Source organism: Cupressus sempervirens, chromosome 7 (genome assembly GCF_028749045.1).
Source record: "Cupressus sempervirens isolate cs-2001-9-10 chromosome 7, ASM2874904v1, whole genome shotgun sequence".
NCBI classification, from domain to species: domain Eukaryota; kingdom Viridiplantae; phylum Streptophyta; class Pinopsida; order Cupressales; family Cupressaceae; genus Cupressus; species Cupressus sempervirens.
In genome coordinates, this window is record NC_143124.1 from 646984939 (window position 1) to 646994928 (window position 9990).

Genomic DNA, 9990 nt, shown 5'->3' on the forward strand with positions numbered 1-9990 from the left:
AAGAAAAATGATCAGGAGATTGACCCAATAAAGATAGTTTTTGCAGTCATTGCCTCACTTCCTCACTCCCTGAGAAAATCTTTGACTACATCGAGTATGGAGATAGCTTTAGCAAGTTTGGTTGTGACTACCATAAATACATCAAATGTCCAATCACTCTTTGCCCTAATACAACTCAACATATCATTGATAGAAGTGACTCCCACTTCATCAACCAAGCTATAGACTCCCTCTTCATCTATCAAGTTAAGTTCTTCAGTCATCACCTCTCCAATTTTGACTTCTTTAGTTTTGAGTGTATCCATGGTAAGATCTCCAATTTTGTCTACTTCAGTTTTTGGATTCCACAATTTTGACTTCATCAATTTTGGATTCTTTTAACATCTCTATAAGTATTCCACTAGTTAGTGCTATATTAGTTTTCACTGCAAGCCTGAGTATGTCTATTGTTTTTTCCATTCTGAGTAATAAGGCAATAAGTACAAGGATAGTTTGACCTAAGGCTCAATCGAGTAAATAATTTTTGAAAGGAAAAGAGATACAAGAACATATAGACTTGGATGAGGAAATAGAAATTCCCAAATGGGATATCTACAATCTTTCTATAGACCAAATGTACATATTTGGTGAACTCCTCAAAAAAAAGGCCAAGCAGTAAAGATGGAGAGAGAAAAGAGACAGAACATAAAATTATAGATGATGCCAAGAATATTTTGACTGAGGCTATTAGAATTGAGGTTGATATTTCTCAACCTATTTTGTTTCAGCTTGAGGAGGTAGTCCAAAATTTCAAAGAAGACATCGAAGGACAAGAGAAATTAGTTGAAAAAGTTGAAAAGAAATTCAATAATAAGGTGTTGGAGCACCTTGCTAAGCAAATAATTATTCATCAAGTTGAGCTTTCAACAATTTTGGTCAATCTTGAGGCGCCCTATTCCAATGTGTCATCACTTTTTGCAAAACTACGTGATGTCATTGAGTGTACTAAGGAAGTTAAGGAGAAATTGTCCAAAATTAATATTGATCTTAAGGAAAGTGCTCAGTAGCTACAACTTGACCCTAGTTCAAGATCTACACATTTTAAGAAGATCATATTTTTGTCAGACTTGCAAGCAGAGTTGTTGAGAGATGAAGCAAGGATCCATAGTACTGGTTGATATACAAAACATGATCCTTCCAGTCATGGATTCTATGTAGAAACACATTATATATGCAAAGACCCTAATTCATGATAACAACTTCTCTATTTCTAAACACATGATTGAATTATCAAAAGAAGTGCAAATTGCCATTCATACATGCAAGGTATTGCAAGAAAACTAGGATAAAACCTTGGCAATTACTCTCAAGGTACACTCTGAATTCCTATCTCATTTTGGTGTCTCCATGTAAATATGATAGAATAAATCTTTGGCATTACTATCAGAAAAGGAGAGATGAGATATGGGAGATGAGATATGGGAGAAGAGATATGGGAGAAAAGCTATAGGGGAGATATGTTATTATATGAAAAAAAAGTTATATGTACATAGTAGATCACATAGTATGGGGGAGAAATATGCTATGGTGAAGAAATACTTTATACTTACAAAGATCAATTTTCAAAAATCTCAAAAAAAGACTGAGCTAGTATCACACGATGATGAATACAAAGTATTCAATTTTTGGGCTAATAAGTGTTTTTGTCACTAATTCCAAAGGGAGAGATTGTTGAAATATCAGTCAAGTTTGTTATTAGTCACACACTTTTATTTAAGTTTTGTATAACTACCAATCACACTAAATAGTTTACAATTTTTTCCATGTAATTTAGTAGCCATCGATTTTCTACAGTTGCTACCTAGTCCTTTAGACTAATTCTAGTGGTTATCAAGAAGATTCAGCTAGTGTGAAGTCTAGTAGTTCAAACTGAGTATTTTAGTGTATACCAAGTTTATCAGTGGTTACTGAGTTCATAGTTCATGTGATGTGAAGCCTATGTTCACTAAGAATTTGAGTATCTACTGAGTTTGTAGTTTAGGTGATGTGAAGCTAGTGTTAACTAAGCTACTTCATGGTAATCAAGTGATTCAATGTTTGCCAAGTTGCACAATATCTATCGAGTTACTAGTGTAGATTGAGTTCAAGACTAACTAGAAGTGATTAGTATGGATTAGGTTCATTCTCTACCAAGAGCATGATTATGCCAAGTAGTGATAGTGGATGTCATGTATCAAAACCTCACTGAGTGAGTCTTCAAAACTTGAGTTTCTTCATGTGGGCCGACTTTGTAATATTTGTGTTAACTTGTCTCATGGACAACTTTGTAATTTTGTAAATTAGATTGGTATATATATATATGTGATGTATTGTGTCATATAAAATATATGAAGTTTATAAGAAAGAATGTGAATGTGAGAATATGAATTGTGAATATAGTAGATAAAGAATTATAAAGTCCATATCAGTACAAGGAGTAGTAGTGAGAAATCTATCATAGAAAGGTGATCAATACACTAAGGAATCTCTATTAGCAAACTCAATTGAAAATCAAAGATCTATTGCTTCATCCTGACAAGTGAATAAGTCAAAATCCTCTAACAAGGTAGACCTAATAATATTTTCTAAATCTCTTTACTGAGTTCATACTTCATTGTATGTTTGTAAGTCCTCTCACAAGGTGGACCTAGTAGTCCTATTTGCTCCTAATAGGGTAGATCATTAGAAGTGATCAATATAAGCCTTAACAGGCCAATTACATGTTACAATACTAAATTTTGTGGGTATCATCCCCACCTAGTTTTACTTTCCATTTGGAAGGTTTCTGGGTCGCCAAATCTTTGTGTTAAAGTATTGTGGATGCTTTTATATTTTTATTTTCTCATGCATGCAAGTAGATCAGATGTGATGAATTAAATGTGAATTAGTTTATTGGATTAAGAATTGAAATTGGTAGAAGTTTTAGAAGTTACTAATTCACCCCTCCCCTCTTAGTAACTTAGCATAGTCTTGAATATTTCCAACAAAACTATCTCTATTATAATAGTAGCTCTTACTTCCTTCATAACTTGTTACAATAAGCTCCAAATTTCAAGAAAGCTTAACTATGGTCAAAAATCAGCAAGATAAATTTTTCCTCAACCTTGCTACAAGTGGCACAATCTCTAAATGAAGTTTCCAATTCTAGTTCTATAAACAAGCTTAATTCAATTGGATTGAATCAAACTCAATTATTGACTTGAATTTTCTTGACTTGCCATCATCTAACTTTTCTTCTGAGATGTCTAATCCTCTTACAAATACTTGATTGAGTTCTTCTAAAAGTTCACTAACTACATTTTTTTGTTATTGATTTTCTTTCTTAGTTTTAGAGTTATTGTCATGATTCCTTTTGTCATTTCCAAAGTTCTTCCCATTGTTGCTTCTATTTCTAAAGTTTCTTCCATGATTCCTTCTATCTTTTCTAAAGTTTCTTCCACTATTTCTTCTAACCTTTTTGAAATACTTTGTTGTATGTTTGAATTTGTTGCATAACTAACATACTAGGGTTCTACTTCTAGGATTCTATTAATTACTAGGTTCTTGACAATTATAGGCTATGTGTCCAAAGTTGACTACACTTATAACACACAATCTACTTCCTTTGTTCATAAAGTCTACTTTCTCTTAATGTCCTTTAATTAGATCTTCTTCTATCTACAAGGTTAGTGTTTCTAGACATTCTACTATTTCTTTTGTCATTATCATATTTAGGTTTTCTACAATCAATTGCATTATGACCAATACCATGACAATTATGATAGTAAAATTATGTAACATGATTAAATGATCTATTTGTACAATTTCTTTTCATATGACCTATTTCTTACATGAAAAAAATTAACCTCTAAATTTATACCTAGTTTCCTTATGAGATTCCACTTGCTTAGGTTTATCCAATTTCACAATTTCCTTCTCAAATTCTTTGAATTTTTCACAAGATTTACTAGATTCAATCTTATCATCAAACTTGTCTGTCTCTTTTAGATCTGACTTACTTTTAGGTTTCTTTGTAAACATGTTAAATTGATAACAAAGACCAATTTTATCATAGGCAGATCTTTATATTAACATAGATTCATCAATATTTTCTGTGCTAGTGTAAACCTTTTCAAGTTTCTTCTTTCATTGAGTTAGTTCACCTTTCATAATAGTGTTGTACTTATGAAGTTCTTCATGGTCTTCTTTTAGTTCTTCATGATATTTTTCTCTGCTAGTGTAAACCTTTCCAAGTTTCTTCTTGCATTGAGTTAGTTCACCTTTCATAATAGTGTTGTACTTATGAAGTTCACCTTTCAGATATGACTTACTTTTAGGTTTCTTTGTAGACATGTTAAATAGATAACAAAGGCCAATTTTATCATAGGAAAATCTTTATATTAACATAGATTCATCAATATTTTCTCTACTAGTGTAATCCTTTTCAAGTTTCTTCTTGCATTGAGTTAGTTTTCCTTTCATAATAGTTTTGTACTTATGAAGCTCTTCATTATCTTCTTTTAGTGTTTCAAATTTAGATGTCTTCTTCGCTAGACTCACTCTAAGATCTAAAATTTTAGTCTTCAAATCAAATTCAATTTTACTAGGATCATTCTCCAAAGTCAACTTTAAATTCATAATATTCAATTCATGCTTCAAGATATTGTACTATGCTTTTAGGTTTGAATATTCATCATCATTAGTAGATTTAGCAAATCCAGGCTTGAATTTGACATTTTCAATCTTTTCCTTCAATTGTCCAATGTATACTTTGGAATTTTCATCTTATCTCTTTCCTTAGTAAGGAGATCAATTTGTTCAAGTTCCTCTTCAAGGTTCTTCATCAACTATTACATATCCATAGGGATATTTCTCAAGCTATTGAGCCTTTTTTGAGTAATTGTGCTTTGATACCAATTGTTAGAAATAGGGAATCTTAAGAGGGGGGTGAATTAGTATTCTACAACTTTTTTTGGTAACTAGATATTATTAATTACTTTGTACCATGCATAAGAAAGTATACAAGTAATGTCAAACCAAAAATTATAACCATGCATAAAGAGAACTCATGACACCATATTTTTTAACTACCTAGGAAAACCCATATATAAAACTTGCATGTCTAATTATTTTATTCAATTTCTAGGTTACCACTCTGACATGGCTACAAAAAACATTTTGGCTCCTCATCTTTAAACAAGCCAAGTAGAACACACTTCCAACCATGTCCCTAATTTTCTAGTGCATATACAGGAGCATATACTTGAAAAATCTCCACATCCATAGTTATTATGCTTCTCTCATGCAATATGTAAAAAATGGAAAAGAAAATAGACATCACCCTCCTTTCTCTCTTCACTTCAACACTTAGACCCACGGTTGGTTGTAAAAATTATACAACATTCTTCACAACCTATTATTTATCCATGCAAAAATGGTTTACTTTGCCTCTTTCTTTCTTGGGTAATCATGACTTACAAGTATCAAAGAACACTCCCTCTGTAGGAACTCTAATAGTCAACTAATCTTCACAACTATACATCTACAAACCTCTCAGCCAAACCTATAAGGCAATTAAACTAGACCTCCATTCTAGGCTAATAGGAATTGCACAAGGCCCACATGGAAAACCATACCCAGTGGCAAATGCAATAGACAACTAGAGCTAGAACACTAATGTCTCCATACAACTTTACCACTTCTTCCAAATTTTTTGGTAGTTAAAGTTTGAAGCTTCAATAGAGCACAAATGTTTTTGTACTATATTGAGATGGTCCAATGCAACCATGTTCTTTTTTGGAGAAATAACCCTATTAGTGTTATGGAATTTAGAATACATGCCACTAGCTTCACTATAGTAAAAATAGATGACTTCCTATTCCACACAATAATTGGAAATGACAACCATCACTTCTTCATTGTACCATACAGATCCTCCATTTTTCTTATATTACTACTAATTCAAGACTTAAATATAGTTATCTTCAAAAAACACTAGAACATTCTACCAATATTTAGGCTTCCTAACATAACTATTCTACCAATATCTTTCAAAGAATATAAGAACATAACTATTCTACCAAGATTGTTTATTTGAAATTGCAATTGTGTATTGTTAGGCTTCCTCTAGAACATTCTACCAATATTTTTACTAGCTTGTTTGTGAACAAATATATGTAGTTTCAATCACTATTCCTATTGGAGTAAGTGACAAGTTATTTTTAGAAATTAAAATTTCCTTTTTACCATAAGCAAGAACTTGGATTCCTAAATTTCCAAGAGAGAATCTAGCATGCCCACAAAATATCTTTGTATTCATGCTCAACATATAGTTTATCATGTAAACTATGACTATGGTTGCAACAAGGGGCCATAACTTCTTGCATTCATATAATATTACATCTCCCATCTTATTTATCCATGACTAATTAGGATTAGATAAAATAAATTCCAATCCCTTAATGTCATCTACATCATGATCATTCTTAGCTCTAGATATAGGAGTTTGAAGATTAAGCATTTTAAGATATAGCTTGCTAATTTTGAGTTTAAATCTTAATCTTTTCTTTTTTTAACAAAATTTAGAATCCAAAAACAAAGTTTAATTAATCCAATAGGGTGGGCTACTCAATTAAAGGGAACCTATGCCTACCACCTCTCCCTAACATAATTCCTTCCATTCATCTTATGATTATTTATTTCACTTCTCAAAACTAACCATCATGGGGATTGAATATGATAACACAAAACTAAGACAACTTTGACAAATCAACCCCTACACCCATAATTGGTAGGGACATTCAACCTAGACAACTCCATCCAAATTGGAGGTGGATGCTTAGAGGTGACCTTATATCAGTTCTCTTAAATGTATCTACTACATCACCCATACATGTTTGTTTCTTTAATCAATTATCACTTCACATCATTAACTATATCAATTCATATCACTCTAAGCTATGATTATTCTCAATCTCTCTGAGCAACTTAAGATGAAATTTAGATGAAAGTTATTTTCTAACAAAATAATGAAATTTATGAACAACATCAAGATTAGAAACTTCCATGAGGTTCATGATTTCTCCTTCTCTGGGGAAGATAATTTCATTTTCTATGAACTCTTTATCTAGGCTAGATTCACAAAGATGACTTTTAAGTCCACTCACAAATTTTGGATCTATAGTCAATGATAGACTCTTTTGTGCCCAATCATGCTAGTATGCTAGTATACTATAGAGTCAATAATGTCATTAAAATTTTTAAGACAACCTTCATAAACAAAGAGAGGATAAGGGATAGTGATGGATGAAAATAGGTTCCTTAGAGATAGTGAAAAGCATCAACCATTATAGGAAAAAGAAGGTGCCTCTGAACTTATCTTTAGACACTCCATGGGCAGCCAAATCCAACTCCCTTGAACAAGGGATGTCAAATTAGAGAATGTATCACCCTTGAAATTTTATAAATTCTCTTAATAGTAAACATCTTTGGGAAGCTTAGAATAAGCAATAAACACATGTATTATAGCTATAATTCTCCTAAGAAAATTGATAAGTTTGGAAATTTTAGTACAATCTACATCCATATACAATATAATCTTGGTAAATTATACTATGATCATTATGGGACAATGTGTATACAAGGAAGTCATGAGCATTCTTGCAAGTTGAAATTAAAAGAGAAATATATGTTGGATCATAACCTTCATTAGATTCAAGGGGTAGGGATAGGAGTGGCAATACAGTATCTAGCAGGAGTAGTAGAAGGAAAGGTAAGTCAGTAGTAGTGGTAGTAGCAGTAATAGTACTAACTAACTATAGGGTGTTACTAAGTAGCAGTAGAAATTTTCCTTTCATGCTTTTGCTTCTTTATTTTATTATAGTAGAAATATTATTTCATGTTTCTCCTCCTTTATTTTCCCTTGGAGATTGTGCTTCATCTTTTGTCATTTTTCAACAAATTGTGTGGTGAAAATATAAAGTTTACACATGATCAACATCTAGTAGACCTTGTTTACAATATGCATGGTGTAGAGATATTCATTGAGTATGATCTTAAGGAAAATGTAGAGGTACTTCTTTCTTCTATTCTATAGGTATTTTTAAGGGAACTACCAAAATATTATAGAAACCTCAAGTTTTAAATATTTTATGTAATTTAAAACTAGTCATGGTTGGAAATTCTTCTTTTCCTTTAGATTCCTTTTTCAGCCAAATATCAATGGAGAATGATATAGTATCATATTCTTTCATCAAAATCTTAGAGAGATTTTAAGGATGTGTTTTACCATGTAGATGAAGGGCTCTTAAATGGTATCAATTGAGTTGTGTGATGCTAGAATAAAATTAGTATGGGGATGCGCAAAATTGATTTGAATCTACTATAGAAGAAAGGCATGTGTACACATTAATTGTTATGGCAAGAGAAAAATTTAAGTATGGACATAGATATTTAGCATATAAAGAGGCTAATGATATTATTTCCTACTACAAGCCATTAGGATGGATGTGTCAAGAAAGGTCTATGTACTACTATGGAAAAGAAAAAATGTTGACTTAACCATGGACACATAATTATACTAGACTCTTCCATATCTATACAGATTTAGAGATGTTGCACTAATGGGTGAAAACTAATTTCATGCAAAAATTGTTGAATTCAATAGGATTCTAGGGTTTAAGATTTCCCCAAATTACCTTGAATTGTAGGCTTGGTTTTGTCTTTCTCTTTAGGATTATGATGGTTAATTTAGAGATATAAGTGTTTTTTTGACCTTGGATCCAAATTACCTAATATGTTAGGCATGCATGATAGTGTATTAGTTGCTTCATCTCCTATGTTAGCATGTGGAGCAGTGCACTAAGGTAGATTACTAGATGCATCTTTATGATTAGTGGTCCTATATTGTTGATATTAGATCATTAGTTGTAGTGCATCAAGTGCTAGAGAATGAACCTAACAAGGGTTTGCTCTAGTTTTGACAATATATATTTCTTCTTTATTTAAATTTCCCTAAGGCTGTAATACAAAGTCTATAGATAGAACATAATCAAGCAAGTAGTAAGCATGAGAAGCTAGTATACAAAGGTTCAATAGTATATGACACTGACCATCATTAGTAGGCATTAAAAAAATAAGAAGAGTATATCATCATCTAGAGGCCCTCTCAAGCCTTCTTTTTAAATTTGTATGCTCTATTAGACACAAGTCTAGTTCATGCTTCAACCGTCAATATTGAAGTTCTTCATACAAAGACCCTAAAATGTCCTTTGGATGAAGGTCATAACGGAAAACCCCTGAACAACCTTATAAGTGTTTATGTAGATTATGGTAAGTTGGATTTTGTTTCAGCCTATTATATAAGCTTTCTCAATACATACAAGGGCTCATTAGGGATTGACACAAGTATATCACCTAAAGAATGATATAAAAAATGTATATGAAGAGATGGTAAAGTTGATAGAAAAGGTTAGAACATTGCATCTGCATATGAGAAGAATTCAAAGTATTGTGATTAGGATATAGAGAAGGATGATCTAAGTATGGAAACACAATTGCATCAACTTACATCATATCCATATAGATATTGATCTATAGTTCTCATGGATGATCAAAGAGAAAATGAGACAACATCAAAGCTTTCAAATTGAAATGTGTTTTAGTGTAAAGTTCAAATAAAGTTATAAAAATTAACATAGTTAATTACACAGTGGGAAAAATTATAAAAATGTGTTCCATATTATATTACTTTAGTTAGCTAACTTAGAAAATTTGTCATTCAATTGGATGCATTAGAATAAGGAGCTACAATTCATAATATTGTTTTTATTTTTAACTCCTTAAAATATCATTTGTATTCATGGTGGGAGAAATTTTGAGTATTTTTTGAGTTTTATTTTATTATTTCAACATTATATTGGTTCCCATGAATAGATGTAGAATATTGGATCACCTTTTGCAATCTACTCACATTGAGTTCTACTCTAAGAAAGC

General features: G+C 31.6%; 1 pseudogene; it reads left to right on the forward strand.

The window, feature by feature from the left end:
* The first annotated feature begins 7894 nt into the window (after positions 1-7894).
* LOC149548336 (ethylene-overproduction protein 1 pseudogene) lies at positions 7895-9647 on the forward strand (annotated as a pseudogene).
* The last annotated feature ends 343 nt before the right edge of the window (positions 9648-9990 follow it).